Source organism: Lissotriton helveticus, chromosome 2_1, assembly GCF_964261635.1.
Source record: "Lissotriton helveticus chromosome 2_1, aLisHel1.1, whole genome shotgun sequence".
Classification (NCBI taxonomy): Eukaryota; Metazoa; Chordata; class Amphibia; order Caudata; family Salamandridae; genus Lissotriton; species Lissotriton helveticus.
The window spans coordinates 1,045,952,025-1,045,977,472 of record NC_136059.1 but is presented as its reverse complement, the minus strand read 5'-3'; positions in this window follow the sequence as shown (position 1 = coordinate 1,045,977,472).

Below are 25,448 nucleotides of genomic sequence, written 5' to 3'. Positions count from 1 at the left end.
TGGTCACAGCGCGGTAGAAGGAGGCAACGACACCACCCAGGAAGCCTCATCACCAGACCGACCCACAACACCTGTCCCACTTTCCCCTCTGTTGTTTGGATCTCCTGACCTGTCAAACACACCCATAGCAATGTCCAGGGTGTCCATGCCAGGAGGGGCAAGTAGGCATGAGGAGCCCCCTCAGAGGATCCTGCAAACCTCTGAATCGGAGGATGAGGTTGATGTCCCCCAGAAAATTGCACCTGTGGCTGACAGGGCTAGACCACCGATTGCAGCAGGCGCGGCGCGCACCAGTGTTGTTGGCAGGAGGGCACGTGAGGGTGGGGAGGAGCAGGAAGGGGAGAGTGTATTCTGTGGCCTGGAGGGCACAATGGTGAAGGTACAGCGCCAGAAGGCCAAAGCACTGTTAGCCATGCATAGGCAGGTTCGCTGCATGAACTTAAAATGACCAACATGGACAAGGGCATAGGCCACATTGCATCAAGTCTGGACCAAATTGCAAAGGGGATTACAGACATCTCCACATACATGGGAGTACTGTCGGATAAGTTGGACAGGGACCCTCTACAGCGTGGCAGGTATCGACAGTATATGCGCCAACAAACAAAGGCAATGAACAGATTTGGCACAAGTACGTCACTACTGTGCCGACGCTCTATTTCCATGCAGGATGCAATTGTGCACTGCTGCACAGACTTAACACGGGGCATGGCAAGAGTGACCTCTGCGATGGAGCAGATGCTCAACACTAACACAGGCAATGCCGGTGACACGGGTGTGGAGGAGACAGAGGGGTCAACCAGCAGGAGTGGCTCCAGCACACCAGTTCCGGAGGTGCGCAGGAGCGGCAGGCGCAGCCATGCTGAGTCTGGCCCCAGCAGGGAATCTGAAAGCCAGGCACAACAATCGCGCAATGTAGTGCGTGGACGGAAGCACTGACCTATGCTGCAGATTGACTCAACTGCACACAGTGACGGCAACTGAGCAGGAGCAGCCAGAGACATTGACTTTGATTAATGAAGCCTTTTCCGATGTGACAATGATGATGTAGTGAAGATTAAACTACACTTGTCAAACACTACACCTGTCTATGTGTCATACATTACCTAGAAATATCGACGTGTAATTTCTGTCCGTCTCAATCTACCATCTAGTGCTGCTGGTCCTGTTGCCTGGGGCTCTGCATGTTCTTGGTCATCATCGATGTATGTGTGCCGTGAAGGCGGCGCATTGCTTAAGTTGCATTGCAAGTGCAACGCATCTCTAGCAATGCTCGGGGGCTCTATGCTCACAATGCTGAGTCAATCCTTTCACCTGCTTTGAGCAAGTGCAGGGTTTTGACGCAGCATGAGTTCAAAAGTGACAAAGTGAAATCTTGTACATTTCACTCAGCCACTTTTAGGAGGTGTTCCTGTGCCGGAACGCCCCCCATCTCCCCATGTAAGAATGTCTCCTTCTGGTACAGGAATTTACAATGTAACGCACCTCCCAGATGCATCATATTGTAAATAACACACAAAATGACGCATCTTTTGCACCACTGCTGCATCAGAAAAGTGATGCAATAGCAGTGTAAAAGAGGCAGAAGGAGGTTGTAAATCTGCCCCCAACACTGAACACTGATGACATCATCCAGTGAATGTGTGTCTTTCTGAAAAAAGTAATATTTTTTATATATGTATAGCTAAAGGTTGATGGAAGAATAAATGGGTAAATAAGTGTCTAAATGGATTTTTTTTGTAAAATTGATTGTACAACTGACTTATTAAGTGTATCTTAGTGAATACATGTATTTGCGAGTAATGTTTAAATATGTAAATATCTGTATCATTGTCTCACTTTGTGTATAAGTGGCTGCCTGGGTTTTGAGTAGCTACATGAGTGTCTATATGGGTTATTAGTTGGTTTTTTGAGTATCAGTATGAGTGTGTGTATGGTTTGGTGGGGGTATTACTTAGCACACAGATGCAAGAATGACTGACTCACTGTTTGTATGTGTTTTGAAGACAGCATGGGTGCAGGACTGGATGGATGGATGAGTGTGTGTATGGGTGTCTTAGTGAGTGAATAACTGTCTCAATAGTATCGTTATGAGTAGTTACATATGTTTTAAACTAGTATATGTGAGTATTGATGTATATAAGTGAGTATATGTGAGAGTGAGAGATTGGAAGAGTTCCTGTATAAATAATTATGTGTTTCTATAAGTGATTGTTTAAGAGAGTAAATATGTGTACGATTCTGTAGAAGTAAGTGTAGTGGTGTGTGTATAGCTTTATATGGAAATAAATGGATGTTTGATAGTTTTTTTGCATGTGTGAGTATGTGTGTGAGTAACTCTATGGATGAGTATGAATGTGTAACAGGATGTATAAGTGTATGAGTACATGTATGAGTAACTATATAGAGCTGTTGGTGAATGAGTGGATGTGTATGTAGATGTTGGAATTACTGAATAGGTTGTTGTAACTGGTATTGGTATCTCCATTTTATTGAAAATTTTAGTTTCTATTTTTGAAAGTGTGTATCAAAGGTTATATTAGGGCGATAGGAGGTCTGCCACTCTTTCACAAGGATGATGTCATCAGTGATGTCATTTGAGATGTCATCAGTGATGTCATGAGTGATGTCACTGACCATGTCATGAGTGATGTAATATGTGACGTCATCAGCAGTGCATTGCGGGCGCGTGAGTTATAGTTAGCTGAACTAACTATAATGGGGGAATTTCAATGGTTTTGTATGAGTGAAATGTCCAGCTAACTATAACCTGTGTGAAACCTATGTTTTTTCAGTGAATTTCTAAGGTTTTTTAAATGCTAATTCCTAACTATAACGTGGCTGAAACCTATTGTTTTCTCTGTGAATATATATACACTTGACCACTGTATATGAATTTTTTTTTTGTTTTTAATGCACTGGCACTTATTCATTTCACATTCACGTTTTGATATACAGCACCCAGAGGAGATTTAATAGAGTGATTGCGAAGTCAAGCATTAAGTGCAGTTTGAGATCACTCACATGAGTTTAAGTAATAACAGTGAGGGCGGCAGTAATTGTATAGATGCGACATATAAGATGCAACAATGATTGATAATGAGTATCTCATGGAACAGTAATATAACTATGAGCCCCTAGTCGTAATATAAAACCGTTTTTTTGCTTATAAGGTATTACATTTATGTGCATATATGGTGTATATATATGAATTTATATTTTATATATAATTGTGATAGATTTTGATACATGTATTTAATTAACTGACAAAAATATATTTTTCTATTATGTATTTATATTGGTAAAAAAAAACGAGGACTAAAAGACGGGGACGTTTTAGACACTGCGGGCCAGATGTAGGTAATTTCCATTTACCGATTCATAAATACCGACTCATACCGAATCGGTATTTCTGAATCGGTAAATGGTATGTAAGTAAAAATTTGGTAATAGTTACCGATTCGGTATGACTCGGTAACCCAAATCGGTAATTACCGAATCGGACAATTCCGAGTCGGTAAATTCCGAGTCAATGAAACCCAAGCATTCCTATGGGCCTCCTGGCCTATAGGAATGAATGGGATTCACAGAATCGGATAAATCCGAATCGGTAATTACCGAATCGGTTATTACCGAATCGGTAATTACCGAATCGGGAGTTTGAAAAACGCCATGTGAGCCTGCCAACCAATCAGGGACACCCTACACACACCACAACCAAGGCCCTGAGAATCCAACCAATCAGATTGAAGCACCCCACCCCAGTACCTGGGAGTGGCCACACCCATGCAGGTGCAAACCAACAGAACAAACAATTTAGCAGAGGTGAGAGGAGCAGAGCATCCACAGGCAAGCAGTGCTACAGAATGGAGTCACATGAAGGCCAAAAGGATGGTGGGGAGAGAAAAAGGAAGATCAAGTTCAGCCCAGAGGAACTACAGGTGGCTGTAGAGGAAATTGTAAGCCACTACAGCCAAATTTTCGGGAGACAGTCTCTGCATGTTGCAGAGCCTGTGAAGAGGAACATTTGGATTTCCATACAGGGCAAAGTGAATGCCATTGGTGTGACCCACCGGGAGAGTGAGGACATAAAAAAGCGGTGGTACGACCTGCGCATTGTGACAAAAAAAAAGATTGCAGCCCAGAAAAAGGATGCTGGTGTGACTGGAGGTGGCAGGAGCAAAGCACCAAAGCTGACAGCGATTGAGGAGCTAGTGGAAACCACCATGGAGCCAGAATGCATCCATGAAATAGGAGACCTGGACAGTACAGCAAAAGCTACAAAGAAACAAGGTAAGAGGCATGTACCCGTATCCACAACCATCAACCTGACCCCGTACCCCACTGTGTAGAATCATCACACTGCATAACAGCTCATACTTGGTGGCAGCAATGCATCATGGTAGACGTAGTCATGAATACATAGATGCAAACCATCCACCACATGATTCTGGAAGGCATGCCACACACATCACCAAACACACAATGTGCACTGGGCAAAGGTGTGTAGACAATTTATTTCAGAACTACACACAGATGAACAACATCATTGACCCTATGTCAATTTCATTCCACAGGAGAGTCCTCACGCAGTTCAGCACCACCAAGGGAGGAGAGGGCAGCAGCAACTAAGAGAGGGGAGAAAGAGAAGAGAAAATCTGGTCACAGCGCGGTAGAAGGAGGCAACGACACCACCCAGGAAGCCTCATCACCAGACCGACCCACAACACCTGTCCCACTTTCCCCTCTGTTGTTTGGATCTCCTGACCTGTCAAACACACCCATAGCAATGTCCAGGGTGTCCATGCCAGGAGGGGCAAGTAGGCATGAGGAGCCCCCTCAGAGGATCCTGCAAACCTCTGAATCGGAGGATGAGGTTGATGTCCCCCAGAAAATTGCACCTGTGGCTGACAGGGCTAGACCACCGATTGCAGCAGGCGCGGCGCGCACCAGTGTTGTTGGCAGGAGGGCACGTGAGGGTGGGGAGGGGCAGGAAGGGGAGAGTGTATTCTGTGGCCTGGAGGGCACAATGGTGAAGGTACAGCGCCAGAAGGCCAAAGCACTGTTAGCCATGCATAGGCAGGTTCGCTGCATGAACTTAAAATGACCAACATGGACAAGGGCATAGGCCACATTGCATCAAGTCTGGACCAAATTGCAAAGGGGATTACAGACATCTCCACATACATGGGAGTACTGTCGGATAAGTTGGACAGGGACCATCTACAGCGTGGCAGGTATCGACAGTATATGCGCCAACAAACAAAGGCAATGAACAGATTTGCCACAAGTACGTCACTACTGTGCCGACGCTCTATTTCCATGCAGGATGCAATTGTGCACTGCTGCACAGACTTAACACGGGGCATGGCAAGAGTGACCTCTGCGATGGAGCAGATGCTCAACACTAACACAGGCAATGCCGGTGACACGGGTGTGGAGGAGACAGAGGGGTCAACCAGCAGGAGTGGCTCCAGCACACCAGTTCCGGAGGTGCGCAGGAGCGGCAGGCGCAGCCATGCTGAGTCTGGCCCCAGCAGGGAATCTGAAAGCCAGGCACAACAATCGCGCAATGTAGTGCGTGGACGGAAGCACTGACCTATGCTGCAGATTGACTCAACTGCACACAGTGACGGCAACTGAGCAGGAGCAGCCAGAGACATTGACTTTGATTAATGAAGCCTTTTCCGATGTGACAATGATGATGTAGTGAAGATTAAACTACACTTGTCAAACACTACACCTGTCTATGTGTCATACATTACCTAGAAATATCGACGTGTAATTTCTGTCCATCTCAATCTACCATCTAGTGCTGCTGGTCCTGTTGCCTGGGGCTCTGCATGTTCTTGGTCATCATCGATGTTCTCGTGATGTGTCAACTTCACCTCTGTGCCTTCCTTGGTAGCAAGATTGTGGAAAATGGCACAGGTCACTATAATCTTGCAACACAGGATGGGGGTGTACTGTCGAGCACCTCCACTCTTGTGGAGGCAGCGGAACCTGCTCTTGAGGAGTCCAAATGTACGCTCCACTACGTTGCGAGTAGACCTGTGTGCCACATTGCATCGCCTTTAGGCTCTGTTGGTTGGGTTGAGGTACGGTGTGAGCTCAAAGGAATGCAGGGCATATGCACTATCACCTGGGAGAGAATGAGAGGTACATGAGTTACAATCACATTGCACATTCAGCTGCCATTTATTACAGGGTGTGTTACACGTATGTACCTAGCAGATATCCATCTCCAAAATCTCCAGCAACTAGCCATGTGTATATTCCGCTGTTCTGGAAAATGTAGGAGTCGTGCGTGCTCCCAGGAAATTTGGCCACTATGTTGGTGATGATGTTGCCTGCATTGCATATCACCTGCACATTGATGGAGTGCGTAGACTTACGGTTTCTGTATATGTGTTCGGTGGCTGCAGGTGGGCATAGGGGAATGTGGGTGCCATCTATGCAGGCTATCACATGTGGGAAGTGTGCCAGTCCATAGAAATCAGTTTTTGTTTTTGCAAGTTTCGCAGGTGTGTCAGGGAACCGGATGTAATGTCCCATTCTCTGCGTCATGGCATCCAGAAACTTCCTGAAAAAACGGGACAGACAGCTCTAGGATACACCTCCTACTGCAGCTATCACACTCTGGTAACTCCCAGAGGCCAGCAGGTGTAAGCTACACAGCACCTGGACATGGGGTGGGATGGCGTGGGCCCTGGGTGTTGGGTGATCCAGGTATGGGTAGAGGTCCCTTATTAGGTCCATGATGGTCCTGGGGTGCAGCCTGTACCTCTGGAGTATCTCAGGCTCAGTCATTTGGAACAGAGTGATCCTCTGCCTGTATACCTGCTCCTCCCTTTGCCATACCCTCAGACCTGCAGCCTGTAGCCTTCGCCTCCTCGCAATCACATAGAGTGCCGCCATTTTTGCAACACTGTTGCATTTTCGGCCCATTTTTATAGCCTGCACATGGTTACCACCTGCTTTCAGTCCATGGTAAATACCGACTCTTAAATACCAAATTTCTTTGAATTCGATATTTTTGGCCTTTCCTACATCTCGATGGGCTTTTTTTCCGATTTCTTATTTACCGATTCGGTGAATAAGGACTCGGTAAATAAGGTATCAGTAAATACCGATTCGGTAAATATGTATTCGGAAAATACAGAATCGGTATTTTACCGATTCATATTTACCGATTCGGTATATTTTTGACACCTACATCTCTTTTTCTCAATACCGGTCGGTAACGGCCGATTTTACCGATTTTGGGCCGTTGCCGACCGGTATTTGGCTACCTACATCTGGCCCTATGTCTTTTATTTAAATGTCGCTCTATCACTTGGAAGTATTTCCTCACTGTCTATGTACATATCATTTAGTGTGGACATTCGCGCTCTTTTGTACATACTATAACTACCTACCTCTATGTCTATGACACACCATGTGATCAAGCCTCTCGTTAGCGGCGAAACGTGTCATGGCGGATTGTTGGCTGCTCACTAGCAAAATAAAGCACTAAGGATTTGCACAAAAATTGGGTCCACTCCTCGTTATTCTTTTCGAATGAAAGCAGGATTTTGTGGAATGGCGACGTTCTCAAAATATATATATATATATATATATATATACATATAAGATCTTTAATTGACAGTAATCAAAAGATACCAGAATTCCACACATGTGTGCCACTTTGTGGATGCTTATAACAAATCATTGTAATTGGACTTGTGAACAAGGAGCGAACGGCTCCGAAACGAGTAGAGTTGCTTTGCTAATGAATTTCATGTTGAAAAGAAGCTGGGCCAAGGTGTGTTGTTCATTGTGACGTGGCAACCACAGGTTTGTGGGAGATTTGGGACTTGCTACCCCGCCCCGGCCCACCACCGAAAAGTGGCTTGGGTCTTTAGCAAAAAGGAGTTTTGGATATATATACATATACATCAAAATGACTCCACTTTTCCCTTGATTGTTGCTTCAAGAACTGGAGCACGGACCACAATTAGGTGCAGGTAAGATGTTTTTTTTTCGCTCTCTCAAACAGCAGCCATGACGCTTTTTGACCCGGGAGGGCCTTGATCACATGACGCGCATCACAGTTAGAGGATTTCCTTCTAAACCATTTTTTTAAAAGTTTCCTTAAAGTGACATGTGCAACATTTCGTAAGGTAACCATAAACATAGAAAACATACTCTCTGTTTACAGGAATAGGTTTTTAGTTTTTATAAATACCTAAAAATCCTCTTGGGATTTTCCCAATGTAAGATCATAAAACCATAAAAAAAAGAAATTGTAAAAAATTTAGCAGCAATTGAAACTTTTCAATATTCAAAATTCCATTGCTTTACTGTCTGTAGCTATCCCAAAACCCTGGGTGGTGTTACCACTTTTTGCCTCAAGTCACTTGGATTCGCTCTGTCTAATACATACACTCTATGACTGGATATTGACCATAATGGAGTGCTAAATCTATTGGTAAAGTACAGGCAGATCTAGAGTGCTTGTGCATATACAATTCATCAAATGTAAACATTGGTATTGTAAACCTTACAACAATAAAACCACAAGTGCCAGTGCATACTAAATTACTAAAAAGTGCTATGTGTAAGTTTCACCACAGTGTAAAAAGCTAAAATTCTGTATAAAAACTGTGTAAGTAATAACAGGGGGCCTTGTGCGGTTTCAGTTTGACCCTTGTGGTCTGATGATGGGGTACTGCTGTTGTTTTCATGCCATTCGTATATACAAAGTCTACCCCTAAATTCCATCTAGAGGCATGTGTACAATTCTTCTGTGGTGTTAAGACACCCCGGCTGCTTTGAATTGAGATTAAGAATGTAGCGTGTTTCTAATCTCCTAAGGACTTTCTCCCTGTTCCCTCCTCTTTTGTTTGGTGGAATGGCATTGATTAGAAAATATTTCAAATCTTTTGGGTGAGCACTGTGGGCTTCACCAAAATGCCGAGCCACAGGGTAGGATTGGTCTTGATTTTTGATAGCCCTAATGTGCTGGAGTATCCTCTTGTGCCCCTGAAGTGTAGTACTTCATATGTATCGTAGGCCGGAAGGGCACTCCAGCACATAAACAACTAAGTCTGATTTACAGGTCAGGGCTTTTTGATGGGTCATTCTTGGTTCCCAAATGGTGTCTTGTAGGAGGTTTTATTGATACCAAATTGGCATGCCTTACATAGCTTGCATTTGTAAAATCCTTTTCTTTGGGATAGCCATGTGCCCTTTGTCTGACTGCCAGGATCATTCTGGACCAAAGTGTCTTTCATAGAGGGTGCCTTGCTATACGTTATGGCCACTCTGTTTGGTAACAGATGGCCAATAACCGGGCCACTCAGGACCAATGGCCAGTTTTTTCTAATTATGTTTCTAATGGCCCTTTCCTGTTTGTTATACCACAGGATGATTCTAAAGGTTTTAACTCCTTCCTACTGAGTTTTGCTGACTATACAAGTAGTTACCTCTAATTCTGGAGGATTAGTCAGAAGGGCTTCTCTCTTAATTACATTGCTTTTTGTAATGGCAGTGTTGTTATTTTTTATGGAGTATCCTCTCGCTAAAAACCTGTTTTTACTTGCTAATTGTGCTGCCTTCAAATCATCCTCACAACTGCATATGCATTTGAGCCGGAACATCTCCCCGTATGGAATACTCTGAATTAAATGTTGGGGGTGGAAGCTACTGGCATGCAACACTGAGTAGCCTGCGGTTGGTTTGCGGTGCAGTTTTGTTTCCAGCTTGCCCTCTCTGATGTATACCTGCACATCAAGGACATTGACCGTATCAGAGATCATAGTAGCCGTATAATTAAGATTGAGGTTGTTGATGTTGAGACCTTCTATAAACTTTTCTGCTATATATATATATATATACACACACACACACACACGCACACACACACACACACGCACACGCACACACACACACACACTCCCACACACACACACACACACCTACACACACACACACACACACACACACACACATATATATATATATATAATTTTTCTCTCTAACCAAGCAATAGCGATAATTATCGCTATTGCTTGGTAATATGCCCCCATGTTCAGACCCCCTCTTTCCTCATTCCATCGGTCGTTCGATCATAACTCAAGTCGTACAAAAACATCTCTCTTATCGAGTCAACGTGTGGAACGTATAGCCTGTCGAGTTGTACACATTTGGGGGCATATTACCAAGCAATAACGATAATTATCGCTATTGCTTGGTTAGAGAGAAAAATTTACCGCAGAGCTGCGGCGATTTTTATCGCAGATAAGCCTTGCTATTACCAAGGTTTATCGCAAATGCGATAAAAAACGGCCGCAATGCATGAATATCGCTGAAAAGTCAGCGATATTCATACATTACCGAGCTAATGCTCTTAGCCATGTTATCCACCTCCCATTGGATAACATGGCTGAGAACTGCTCAGGGGCAGGTGTTAGCTTTTGGAGATATTCGCGCTTAGCGCGAATATCTCCAAAAGTTGGTAATAGGAGATAGCGATGTTAGCGACTGTTTCCAGTCGCTAACATCTTGGCACGCCCACTTTGCATGTCATTAGTGATAAATATCACTGACATGCAAAGCGGGGCCCAAGATGGTCGCTATCTCCTACTAGCTGTCGCTAACTGGTGTTAGCGACAGCTAGGTAATAGGGAGATAATTTTATCTCCGCTTTCTTGGCTTTTAAAGCCAAAAGAGCAGAGATAAACCCCCTTGATAATATGCCCCTTGGTTCTAAGTGTTCCGGCTTGTTTGCGAAGACAGGAGGGACATCTATTTTAAAATAAACGAGATGGGAACACAAACGTCGCAGCACTGGCAGTTCAACAGGAAGTCCACAGAAATAGGTCGCAGAGCATGGAGTGAATAGTAGCAGAATGACTTGATATAATTTTTGGCAGTCCGGTCACTAAATCATTGCTTAGTAGGTATAAAAAAATAGCCTGTCTTGAAGTGGAGGATGCGTTTAATATTAAGGGAGTCACCTCAGCAAATTGTAAAGGAAGGCCACTCTTTTATAAGGAATGGTGTTGTCTGTGAATATTAGCTAAGTGAAAGATATGTTCGCGAACAGATGCTACGCTAACTTCTTTTTGTGACAATAAGGCTGTTGTTCATGTCTTGTAATTCAAGGCCGGAATTCGCTGCCAGATGAAAACATTAAGGTTCACATGCGTGGGGTAGATAAAGTACATTCTTAAAGGGAAGTAAATGCAGAGTGATTTTTACCGCGTAAGCTTTGTCGTTTAAAAAGTCATAGTGAATTTCATTATATGTAAAAAATAATATCACTGATGAAGAATGAAAAAAATCGTTATAATAATAGGCACTGGTGTATTTTTGGAAAGATATGCAACATTACAGTGATTCCACTTAAATAAGTCATGTAATTGAAGGTGCCTGCATGTGGACGACTAAATACATGTTTAGGCGTTTAATATGCAGCTTTGAAAAAAAACGTGCGTATGGTTTAAAAATGAAATGTAAAGGTTTAAAGCAGGAGTTTGCAAAGCGGTCGTGGAGGGCTAGATGCATGGCAGATTAAAAAAATTACTACATGTTTTTCAATGGGGTTATCTTAAACATATGGGGGATATTACCAAGCAATAGCGATAATTATCGCTATTGTTTGGTTAGAGACAAAAATGTACCGCTACGCTGCGGCAATTTTTATCGCAGATAAACCTTGGTATTACTAAGGTTTATCGCAAATGCGATAAAAAACGGCCGCAATGCATGAATATCGCTGAAAAGTCAGCGATATTTATGGATTACCGAGCTAATGCTCTTAGCCATGTTATCCACCTCCCATTGGATAACATGGCTAAGAACTGCTCAGGGCAGGTGTTAGTTTTTGGAGATATTCGCGCCTAGCACGAATATCTCCATAAGTTGATAATAGGAGATAGCGATGTTAGCGACTGTTTCCAACAAAATTAAATTAAATTAAATGTTTCCAACTGTTCGCCCACTTTGCATGTCATTAGTGATAAATATCACTGACATGCAAAGTGGGGCCCAAGATGGTCGGTATCTCCTACTAGCTGTCGCTAACTGGTGTTAGTGACAGCTACGTAATAGGTAGATAATTTTATCTCTGCTTTCTTGGCTTTTAAAGCCAAACAAGTGGAGATAAACCCCCTTGATAATATGCCCCTCGTTTCTTTATCTACTGTGCAGTTTTTGTGCATGTTGCCTATTCTTTGATTTTTACTGTTGCTGTGTCTTATACATTTTCCAGGGGTGGGTAAAGGGTCATGGCAGCCCTGGGCAGGGAGCGTAGGTAGGGGGCTCTGTAACAGGGGATTTGGGCGGGGTGGAGCGTGCAGCCCACTGAAGAGGGGGGGGTGGATCAAGGTGTTTGGAAGTGAAACAGAGGCAGAGCACGCCAAATTCATGCCATGGTCCGCTACGCAAATATGTATGCATCCTTAGAGGATTATTATATTAAGAATATATATTAATATGGTGGCTCCTGGGGTTTGGTGGTCCTGTGCAGGTGTACTGCTTGCATATGCCCATGGTTGGCCCTGTATTTTCTGTCTATGCACTTGTTCTCCGTCACATGGGCTTTTAGTTATGAAGGCCTTGTGTTGCTGGTGCATGAGTTTTAACATGGGAAAAAGTGATATATCTGTGGCACAATGGTTTCATAAATGAGACATTTTGTATCTTATTGTAATGATAGAGAATCTTGGGGAATTTATCTGTTATGCTTGTTCTTTGCTATAATGGCTCTATGTTGTGTAAGAAATAAGTCTGTAATAAGTTAATTAAATTTTATTATTTTCTTTTTTACAGTGTTTGGTGCTGAAAAGCAACAACCTGCCTTCTGAATTATACAATTTGAGGAATTATATTCTTTTTTTTCAGGTGAGTTGGTGTTTTTGCATAGGCAATTTTTTTGGGTGCATATGAAAATAATGAAGAAGATTTTTTTAAATGTTTGTAAAATTTCATTTTGGAATATGATTTTATCTTGAATTATTGACATGGGTTGTATCTGTTTATACTAGATATGTATTTTGAAATATTCTCCACTGACAGTTGAAATTATCTTTTAATGGGCTTGGTGCATGTGTTGTTTTTGATGGAGTTCAGATTTACGGATCATTGGGTTATAATTCTTTCATGTTTCCATTACTTAAATCTTGTGAAGTGCTCATGATTTTTGAAATCTTGTTGCATTATGTTTGGCAGTTTTTCTCCTTTATTTACAGAGAGGTATTATGATATGGTTCTAGGTGTGATGGGTATCTTTCCTGCATATCTGTGATTATACTATGTATAGGCATTGTTTTACATATTCATGCAGAGGTTTATTATGAGGTTGTTCTTCATGCTTAGTATGACATTTTGTATATGCTATGACTTTTACATGGTGAGTATGCTGTTGAAACATAAAAGTAACTGTCTCTGTGGGAAGTAGTAATCTGTTAAGTGAATGCTATGGTTTGTATAGTGTGAGCCTTCTCTTCAGAGTGCATATAGTTTACATAGCTCTTTGTACTGGTGAACTGAAAAAATGGATCTCTAAAAATTAATTCTACAGATTATAAATATTTGTGATATCTAGAAAATCTAAAAAGAAATTTTACAGTAAAATGTCTTTTAACAACAGTAATTATTTAATGGAAAAAAAAGATTAGTGTTAATGTTTAGGGTTATATTGCCAATTTCTTTTCAAAACAAGAGGAACGTGGTATCTTAAAATATATAGAGTTAATAAGTTAGAAATTATAAAAATATATGTAGTTTAAAAATTAGTAAAGGTACTTTTAAATTACACATTTATGAAAAAAGATATAATTTAGTCTCTATATTTTTTTAAAAGGATACAGAAGAATAAACTGAGTCTAGTTATGGAGAATTCCTCAGAAGAGAAACAAATTCATTTTGAAATCGTTAATGAAGTGATGGAGGAAATTTTAGACGCAGTCTTTCAAGAGGAAATAGATGAAAAAAATTATTTTATGGACATGTCTTTAGACTCCGCTTACTTAGAGATGGTAGAAGGAGATGAGGACTTTGGACTTCAAGAAGTCCCTGATGATATAATGGTGGAAGTTCTAGAAAATTATGAAGATTTCAATAAATAAAACATTTTTTGATAGTAAAGCATTCTTGAAGAGAGTTTTCTTGTCCTATTCGTCGTTGATGTGCTTTAGGAGAGTGATAAGACATGTTCTGATGAAGTGTAAAAGAGTTTGTAGTAAAAAAGATTAAAACATCTACGATGACCCATAGTTCTTGAAAAAAGTGTACTGTTTGTATGCTTTAAAAATTAGAATGAAAAACTGTCTATAATGTTAAAACAGATATGGAGTGTGATAAAATTAAGAACCAACATTCACTACAGGATTTCCTACTCTGTTCAGAGACTTTCTGTTATTTTCTTTATTCTACTTAGAAAATGAATCTGTGGTTTAAATTTGTACGTTATATGCTAGTAGTCAACTATAATATTTGTTATGTTTGTGTTTTACAGATTGAGAATTTCATCAAAATCTTAAATTAAGATGCCGACCAGAACTGAAAAAAGAAAGCTCTATAAACGACTTACAATTTGAAGAAGAAAGGAATTGAAGAAGTATCAAAAGAACATAGGACGGATAAAAAGAAGAGTGCTCCTGGTAAGCAAACCAAAAAGTTTTTGAGAGCAATATGTGGAAGGAAAAATCTTAGTATTGAAGTGCAGAAGGAAAAAAGTATACCAGTATTGAGAAGGAGACATGGAACCAAAGATAAAAATGTTTCTGGAATCAGGAGCCAGGAAAATCTGTACAGTAAAACTCGGATGAATCAATTTAGCCAAATCAGGAAGCGTATGTTTTACAACAGAGTAGTTTCGAATTTATTACAAAAGGAGAAAGTTTCTAAAAGAAGATCTGCTTTTCTTAAGAAGAAACAATATATAGAGGGTATTGTTGAGCGCGCATTTGAGACAAAAAGAAAATTATTTATTTAAGTACTTAATAGAATAAATACGCTAAATAAGGCAATACGAGTTTTAAAAGCTAAAAGTAAATGGAAGAGACACATAAATAGGAGTAATTTTTGTAAAGTGTTTTCTGGGAAGTGGATGCATACTTCAACGTCTGAACCATTTTTTAATGAAGAGAGTTACTTTCAAAGTAACGATTTGTTGCATGCAGTTGACACCAGTGGTCGAGGATACGAGGTGAAGGAGGGATGTGTAATTGAGAAAGAGAAAATTGTGGTTAGAAATGCAGAAGAGGTGATGGCTGGAGAAGCTTCAGGGGGACGTACTAATGTTCCTGTTTACAGTTTGAATTGTAGTAGCATTTGTAGTGTACGACAGGATTCAATTGATTTCTTTCGCAATTTCTTACGCAAGTACACTAAAGAAAGTCTAAAAAAAAAAATTGTTATGTTGCAAGAATTAGATCATTGCAGAGTGCGAGAAAAAATAGGTCTGCAAGGTCATTCTCTGGCTTGTCTTTCTAAAAAAATATGCCAGAGTGTGTTTCATCACTTCAGGATGTTAGCAGTGCATCATACTAAAATGAGAACATTGGTGAGAAAGTTGTATTATGCAAAAAGTCCAGCACTTAAACTTAAACAGTTAAATAGTGCTCTTTTGCATGGATGTGAATTAGATGTTAAGAAGATTTGTGCAGAAATTGAGGTAAGTTATTTTGGTCCAGAGGAAGATAATGCAGAGACTGATATAATTATAGAAGGAAACGTGTTAGAAAATGTTGGACATGTTAATATTGAACATTTTGAACAGGAAATAATAAAGTTTAAGGTAATTGCAGGTGAGAAACCAAATTTTTCTTGTGTCTGTTGTCGACGCATTCATTACAAAAGTCAAACTAGGTTAGTTGATTTATATTTAAAAAGTGAAGATGAAAGTAATGTTCAATGGAAAGATTTTGCAACTTATTTGTTGGTGGAAAACTATTTTGATTTGGGTTTTGAGCAACGTATTTGTAAATATTGTTATAATAAATTAAATGAAAATAAAATGCCTGCTAGAGCTGTTCATAATAATCTAGAGTTGATAAATATTCCATCAGAATTGATGAATTTAAATACTTATGAGACTATTCTGATCCAATGTGTACATCCTTTTCAGGCTATTGTTCGTATGGAGCCTAAGACTGGTAAATTAAATCCTTCAGATTTACAAAGAGGATTAAAGGGTAGAGTTGTATATTTGCCACTTGATTTAAAAAAAAATATGGAAACAATTGGTGTTGAAAATGTAGAAGAGGAACCTGTAGTTATTTTAGTTAATGGTGTACCTACAAAGAGTAAGAAAATCTGGCAAGATTTAGTGGATGTTAGAAAAGTCAAAAAGGCAACGTTGTATTTAGTTCAAAACAATAAGTACTATAAAGATGTATACGTAGAAGAAGAAGATGTAAGTGAAGAAGAGGAGAGTGATTTGTCTATTGGACAAATTGAAAAAGTTGACCTATCCAGAAGTGAAGAAATTTATGAACATTACAGTGTTCATCCACTGCATTCCAAAGAAGCAATAGGGAATGCTAGTGAAATATTTCAGATGAAAAAGGCGAAAGGAAATCCTATTAGTGTGTGGGAAGAAAGTTTGGGAGGTCATTGTTTCCCACAGTTATTCCCTACAGGTGAAGGTACACGATATGATGATCGACCTATGCAGATTCCTGCATCTGAATACCGGACAACAAGATTATATGCAGAAGATCCGAGGTTTCGCCAATGCATTCCATATTTGTTTCCTCTTCTGTTTGAGAGTGACTTATCTGGTCTCTCTTATGCAGTAAATCATATCTTAAAAAGTGGAGTTCATCTGCATAATATTTCAGCAAAGGAATTTATGGATCAAGTGCAACAGAAAGATAGTGTTTTGGATTCACATCTAATTAATTTAATGGCTTGTCAGCGTGGTACTAATGAGTATTGGTACCGTCGTCATGGAGATTTGAAGTGCATGCTTAGAAACTTAGGAGCACCAACATGGTTTTTAACTCTAAGCTGTGCAGAGTATGCTTGGGAAGATTTACTTGAATTTCTTCAGGAGGCGAATGCAAACATAGAAAATATAAACTACAAGACACCCGGAGAACTGTGTTCATTAGATCCGGTTAATGTTTGCAGATATTTTAATCATAGATTTGAAGCTATGATGTCTTTTCTTACAAACAAGAAAAATCCGCCTCTTGGTGAAGTACTGGATTTCTTTTGGAGAAAAGAATACCAAGCAAGAGGTGCTCCTCATATTCATATGCTGTTATGGATCAAGGATGCTCCTAAATTTGGAAGAGACTCGGATGAGACTGTACTGTCTTTTATTGAACAGTATGTCACTTGTGACATACCTAATAGTACAACTGATAAGGATTTAGGAGGAAAAGTGTTACGCTTTCAAAATCATCGTTGTGGAAGATATTGTCGGCGAAAGTTCAAATCAAAGAGTAAATTCTACACCAAATGTCGTTTTGGATTTGCACGACCGGTACTTTCAAAAGGAAGAGTCAACAATTTGATGTCATCTTTGCGACATAACATCAGAAGAAGGTCACCTAAAAATACGTACAATTTAAGAAGAGGTGAAGAATCCAAATATATAAATGACTATAACCCAGTCATTTTGTCCATGTGGAATGCTAACATGGACATACAATATGTTGCAGACAACTCTATTGCTGTGGCTCGATATGTAACGTCTTACATCACAAAATCTGAAAAGACGGAACTGAAGGAGATGTGGGAAGACATTTCTCATGAAAAGAGCCTAAGCAAGAAATTGTATACGTACAGTTTGAAGATGTTGTCTCATCGAGAAATTGGAGCATATGAATGCTGTGACCGATTGTCATCAGCAAATCTTTATGCTAAATCAAGGACTATTCTCTGGGTGAGTTTGGGTCTTGCAGAAACACGAAACCGTGTTCTAAAACCTGTGCAAGAAATTGAATATTTAGCCCAGAAAGAACCAAACAGTACAGACATTCTGAAAACAAATATGTTGGATACATACTATCCAAATAGAAGTACTCTTCTAGAAAACATTTGTCTGTATGAAATACTTCAAAACTACACTTTTAAAAGGAATGTTACAGAGAACATTGATAAAGGTGTATATGCTGTAATGGGACAAGAAGGATGTCTGGTGAAGCAAAGAAAAGGACACTTGATTAATCATCGGAAACTGAGTTGCGAAACACCTGACAAAAGAGAATTTTACTATTTTGCTCTTTTGCAACTCTTTAAACCATGGCGTAGAGAAGAGGAACTACTTGGGAACTTTGATAGTTATGAAGATTCATTCAACGCATCTAAAAGTAGTATTGAATGTCCTGTTTTTAGTAATTATCTGCAAATGTTGAATGATGAAATAGAGCAAGAAGCGACAATTGCAGCGGAGATTGCTAGAGATAGTTCACAAGATAGTCAAAGTTCGGCTTCATTAAGTCAAGATCCACTGGGACAACCAATTATCCAAAATGAAGCAGCCACCGCCATGGATGAGGTGGAAAGAGCAATGCAGCAAGGTCAAGAGGAAGTAATCAACTTAGAAGAATTAAAGAAGCAATTTAATATTGAGCAAAGACAGATATATGATGAAGTGACAGAGCACATTGAGCATGGCTTTCGTCATGAGAGAAAAGATTGCTCATGTATGTCATTTGAACCTATTCGATTATATGTAAGTGGAGAAGCTGGAACTGGTAAAAGTTTCCTAATTAAAGGAATTACTACATATTTACAGCAGAGAACTCAGTCAACACTGTTGTGTGTTGTTACTGCTCCAACTGGATTGGCAGCACATAATATTAAAGGTATTACTTTACATTGTTTACTGATGCTGCCAGTTGAACATGAAAATAAATTACAATATCACAAGCTATCTGGAGAAGCTTGTTTTGAAGTTTCTAGAGTGCTTAAAAAAATGAAACTTCTTATTATTGATGAAGTAAGCATGGTATCTAATTTAATGCTTGCTTTTGTGCATTTAAGAATGCAACAGATACTTAAGACAGAGTATGATGTGTTATTTGGAGGTAAACATGTCATAGTTTTTGGAGATCTACTCCAACTAACTCCAGTGAAAGGACAACCTGTATTTGAAACTGTTACGCATGAAGAGACTAGAAAGTGCCTGGGCAGTATTGGAAATGTTAATATATGGTCACATTTCAAATATACTGAACTGATTCAAAATATGCGACAGGCAAAGGATACTAAATATGGAAATATTCTTCAAGATATCAGGATTGGAAAACTAACTGAAGATGCGAAACACACTCTACGAACACGATTACTTTCAAAGCTGTTTCCTAATGAAGATAATCTACCTGAGAAAATATATAGTATAGAGGTAGCAGATAAATCAGTGATATGCTTGATGCCAACTGTGAAAGAATGTTCAGTTTTTAATGAGAAAATGTTGAATTTAGAAAATCAAGAAATTAGGAAACTGGAAGCTAAAGATAGAATAAAGCATGAAGGTAGTACTATTGTTTTGTCTGAAAAGTTGAAGTTAAAATTGGATTCTCTTCAAAAAAGTATATCTAAAACTGCTGGTTTAGAGAAAAATCTGTATGTATGTTTAAATTGTCGGATAATTTTAAGGAGAAATTTACATGTAGAAAGAGGATTGGTAAATGGAGCAATGGGTAATGTTGTTGGTTTTGTTAATTATACAAATAGAGATGAGATTGAATTTTTAAGAATAAAATTTGATGGAATTGAGGAAGTTCAGCAAATTAGTCACTGTTCAAATCGTTTTTTGCTTGTGAAAGACTTGTATGTCCGTCGGAAGCAATTTCCAATTTGTTTGGCATATGCAGTGACTATTCATAAATCTCAAGGTTTAAGTGTAGATTGTGCTTTGGTAAATATTGGAAGCACTGTATTCAAAGAGGGTATGGCATATGTTGCTTTATCGCGAGTTAGAACTTTATGTGGACTTTATTTAATTGATTATGATGAGACAAAGATTAGTGCAGATTTAAATTGTGTGAAGGAGTATAATAGGTTAAGAAGAGAATATGCTCCAAGTTTACCTCAATATCCTTTAATTGAAAGGCGTATGGTTGGTCAGAAAAGGAAAAATGAGGAGAAATTAGCTGAAGTAGTTGAGAAACGACGAAAAAAAGATGTAGCTGTTGTTGGTAGGCATAAGAAAACGGTTAGTATTGAAGAGATTGTTGGATTTAAGTTTGAAAACAGGTCTGGTGTCAACTGTTATGCAAATGTAGTAGTTAATGTTGTTTTTTTTCTAAAAAATGTAAGGGAACAGATTGTAGAAAATCAGGAGCAAACATTTTGCTATTCCTTAAATTCTATATTTGAAAAATGCAGTAGTGGTGAAAGTGAAGTAGGAAGTGTTTCAGAACTAAGGAATGTTTTAGACATATGTGCAGGAGTAAATCAATTTTCACAGAATATTCAGCAAGATTGTCAGGAATTTATTATGTATATGTTTACAGTTTTGGAAGATGAAAGTGTAGATATTGATAATCTTTTTGGCCTTTCTTATAAATGGGAACATAAGTGTGATAATTGCTCATTTTCAAGTAGTACTGATATACACAGTGAAAGATTTATATATTTAACATTACCTGACTGTAAAGAAGTGTCTTTTAATAAACTAGTTAAAGATGCGCATCAGAACATGGTCTGTTCTCAATGTAAGTCTGAAATGTTATCAACTTTATTTATCCATATATGGACAATATGTAATATTAATGTTTCAACGATGCAGAGCTGATGGTAGTAAATTGTCAACTTTAATTAAAAATGTTGTGGCTACTCAAGTATCTATTTCTAGAAGAACATTTGTAACTGTAGCCATTATTTTTCATGAAGGGCCTTCCACATCATCAGGACATTATGCAGCTTATTTGAAGTGTGGAAGTGGCTGGACGCTTTGCAATGATACCCAATTGACTTTTAAGAAACGTTTGCCCTTTGCCTTAACTAACTCCTATCTGCTATTTTTGGAACCCAAATTTCAGTAGAATCACTTGCTGTAGGAAGATTAATACTGTAAAGATATGAAACTTTCTTGTTTACAAATATCATGTGACTGAGGGTCTACAAATCTATAAATGAAATTTGTGTTTGGTATAGTGATAACATCAGGTAGAAATTTAGTTAATGTTTGATGGTATAAAACATGTTACACATTTTTACTGTAAAGGTTCACAAAAGAAAAGATAAGATTAAGATTAAGAAATTTCAGAAAAAAACTACTTAACTCATAGTATTTGGCCATGTGGAAAAATATGAGAGAAGAAAATGAGTACTTTAGATAATTATTTTAGAACATATATGGACGCAAGTTTTTGGGAGAGGTATTTAAAAGGTAATGAGTTAACTTATACAATTTGGCCATGCGGAAAGGTATGAGAGAAGAAAATGTATACTTAAGATAGATTTTTATAGGAGATACTTGCACGGTGTTTTTTTGAGATATATTTAAAAATAGGTCGTATAGTTTAATTAGTTTGTAACTGTGGAAGATGTAGTGTGCTTACTCAAGAAATTGCGAATTTGAGAAAAACATTTAAGATATGTTTTTTTCAGGTATTTATAATATGTATGGAGATTTTGGATGGGTTTTTTAAACACAATCATTTTGATTGTGTTTTTTTTTCCCCGCTGTTATATGATGATTAATATTGAAATCACTGTTTATAGTGAAAATCAATGTATTCTGAGGACAGCAAAAATAAACCATTTAATATGTTGTTTGAGTTATTTTGTTACATTGAATTTAGAAATATGTATTAAAACATATTTTTTTACTGTCTTCCACAGATATTATATTTATAAGGTAAGTACAACTAATAACATCCGAGAGTTTCCTCTGCCTCTCTCTTATTGACTCCTACTTTTTTTATTTTATGAAATGTACATTATAATCTTATTTTTACTTTTCTTCCACAGGTACTACGTTTTTAAAAGAAATGTATTTTACTTTTTTATTATTTTTTAGGTAAGTATAAAAAATAAAGAAACTTTTACATCACTGTGTCATTTCTTTGTCTATCCTGTTTAAAGCAATGTCATGTTTAATATAAGCACTTCCACATAGGATTGGGTGCATTGTTATAAGGCATGCTTTAAAAGTGATTTAATGAAATGAGCGACATTTCACTGAGTGAGTTCAACAACACTGATATATGAAAACATTAGTGGGAAATGATATTAAATGTTACATGTTGTTCTTTCCAGGAGTTTAAGTTATTTGCTGCAGTGGGAATTCTGCCACAGCATTAGGGGGCCGGGGGGCTGAGTGGTACTTCTATGCTCATGATAGAGCTACTCCTTCATGAGCCACGGTTGAGATTTGTTCATGATACAGTGGTTCTGTCATGGCTCTGCTTAGTCAATAGAACGTGTCATGGAGGCGCAATATTAGTGTTGTGCAAGCACAGCGGCAAGCCCATGACAAAACTGGTCTATCCTGAGGACAGCTGAAGCAATGCTCGTGATGGAGCGGCTCTGTCATGAGCATGGAAGGACTTAACAGGTGTTAAAAAAACCTGAGGGGTCTCTTCAAAGAGAGTGTTGGTTGTAATTTAAAGGGCACTTTAAAACACATTGTGGCAGCTTTATGTTGACGTTGCGTCTCTTTGCGCCACAATTTCGTCAGTTTATTTAATACAATGACAGTGGAAATAATGTACCATATTTACAATGTTATGGATCTAGGAGATATGTCACATTCTAAAGCCCTGCACCATAAGGAAGTGTTCCTCTAAAGGAATGCGTCTTGAAAGTGGCTGACTGTAATGCTTGATATTTCACTCAGTGACTTTCAGACCAATGCTGTTTCAAAACTGTGCATGTGCTTGAAGCAGGCGTAGGTATTGACGCAGTATTGTGAATATAGTGCATTGGTGAGCCTTGCTGGAGCTGCATCACTATGCAGATGCGATGCAACTCTAGTAATGTATTACTTTTTCAGCACAGATGTGTTACGCATGTATGGTGTTTTTGTACCATGGTGCGCCACATTTCAAATGTGGCACACCATGGGTAACGGAGCACTAGCATACTGTGGTGCACATTAACTGGTGCATATCTGGGTATGAAGTAGTTAACATAAATCTGCCCCATAGGTTACAAATCCGCGTTTAGTAGACTGTTTGGCCTTTGTAGTTTTATGTTTTTTCTGTTATTCTATGTAGGTATGTAATATTGCAAGATTTTTGTCACGAAAAATAAGCCATGAGTATTGGGTTTGTGAAAGATTGCAAGATTTTTAAAATTAAAAAGGAAAAACCATGGCATTGTTTAATATAGCATTGTAAATACTTATCTTTAACAATGATGAGAGAGTAAAAAAAGGTTAACCTGATGTTCGAAAGTTATTCATAGGTTTCTTTAGAGGAAGTATTCTATATGATTGAAGCGTGGGTGTTTCACTTTTTTATAGGTAATAGAATGCATTCTGCAAGCATGTAGTACTCCTCCTGCTACAGCATAAATATTATTCAGTGCTTATTTTCATTTCGTAAGTGGTATTGAGACCGACATAGAACTTCAATGGATCGGAGGGGCTGTTCTTGTGCATCTGGAGGACTGCTAAGCCGTTGCAGCAGTGGGAGTGAGGCCTCTTACAGGGGCGTAGCGCAGCTCCTTTTGATGTTCACAATTGCAGATAACACGGTAGAGATGTGAGAGAAGTGGGTGGAGTGCTTCGTGTAAATTGCAGAATAGAAACTACTCAGAACCAATTGGAAGTGTTGTTTTGAAGTCACATGACTTCACATGCGCGTCTTAGGACGTGTACGCGGTGATAGTATCTGGTCACGTACGCCATTTGGAAGTAGCGGTCTAATTCAGCGAAGTTTCAAAACGTGAAAAGGAGTAAATCGAAACATATCCGGATTTAATATATCTTCTGAGTAGTATAAGTTCTATGATGGGTCTATGAAGAAATTTAATAAGTTGCAATCGCGAAGTTTCCCCGAAATATATAGGCGGGTGCGCGCACACGGTCGCGCACGTTCGAAAGCCAAAAAAGGGGAGATAAACGCCCTTTATAATATGCTCCTGGAGCTGTTTTTGGTACAATGAGTTAGTTCTGAAAAGAACTTTTTTTTTATTTTTTTTTGTAAAACAACTGTTATGTTGTTTTTTATTTTTTAAACTTGCAACAACATTTTCAAGTGTGACACAGGATCAAAATGAAATGAAGAAATTTATCTTTTCTCGGGGCATTTATGACTCTCAATTTTTAGTTTAGTAAGAATGAGGCTCTGCTCTCCGTACAGAAGAATTTCTCCACACTCATTGCATTTCATGTGCACCTTTGCAAGATATGGTCTCAAGTCCATCACAGCACTCGATGGAGATACAGGTCGTCCACTAGAAGATGTGCTGGCCACCTCTGATGGTAATAGCGTGGCCAGGGCTCTTGTCGATGCCTTTGCAAATTCCACAGGGTGCACTTGTTTGACATGCCGCATCATGGTATGTATGAAAAAGGAATATTTTTTTCTTGGATTTCCTCTTGAGAGAACCGAATTGCATATCGTGCAGGTAACTTTTGGCGCATTTACTTTCTTTTGTTCTTCAGGATAAGTGAAAAATTGCCAAATAAAAGATTCCTTTTTTCTTTTTAAAGGTAGTCGCTCATTTCCTTCAGATTCGGAAGATGAATGCGGGGCGGCAGCCATTTCAGCAAAGTCTTCTGAAGGGTGTTGAACGTTGTTCTCTTTTGAGAGTAGAAAAGATAGTGAGAAAAGTGGGTGGAGTGCTCCGTGTAAATTGCAGAATAGAAACTACTCAGAACCAATTGGAAGTGTTGTTTTCAAGTCACATGACTTCACAAATGCGCGTCTCAGGACGTGTACGCGTTGATAGTATCTGGTCACGTACGTCATTTGGAAGTAGCGGTCTAATTCAGCGAAGTTTCAAAACGTGAGAAGGAGTAAATCCAAACATATCCGGATTTAATATATCTTCTGAGCTCGAATCAAGCATACAATTGTTAAAGTATAAAACCTTTTATATTTTTTTTAAAATACCAAGGTGTGTACATTCGGTCACACACGAAAGTTTAAAAAGACATTCGGCTCCATTTAATGAAAATTTTCATAATATTAAAAAAGAAGCCTAGGTTTAGTCTGTTTGACGTATTATAAGTTCTTTGACGGGTCTATGAAGAAATTCAATAAGTTCAGATTGCAAAGTTTTCACGAAATATATAGGTGGGTGCGCGCACACGGTCGCGCACGAAAGCCTGGAAATGCGCTATCCATTTTATTGAGAACTGTTGCCGAGAGTGCGCACACCGGGTCGTGCACGAAAGTTTAGAAAGGCTATTTTTATTTACAGACAAATTTTAATGCGTTGAAAAAAAGGCAAGGTACAGACTTTCTAATTCTGTATCGCTTTACAAGGAGTCTCTATGCAACTTGAACAGTGAAGAAAACGGCTTGTTTCCGAAAAAAATATTG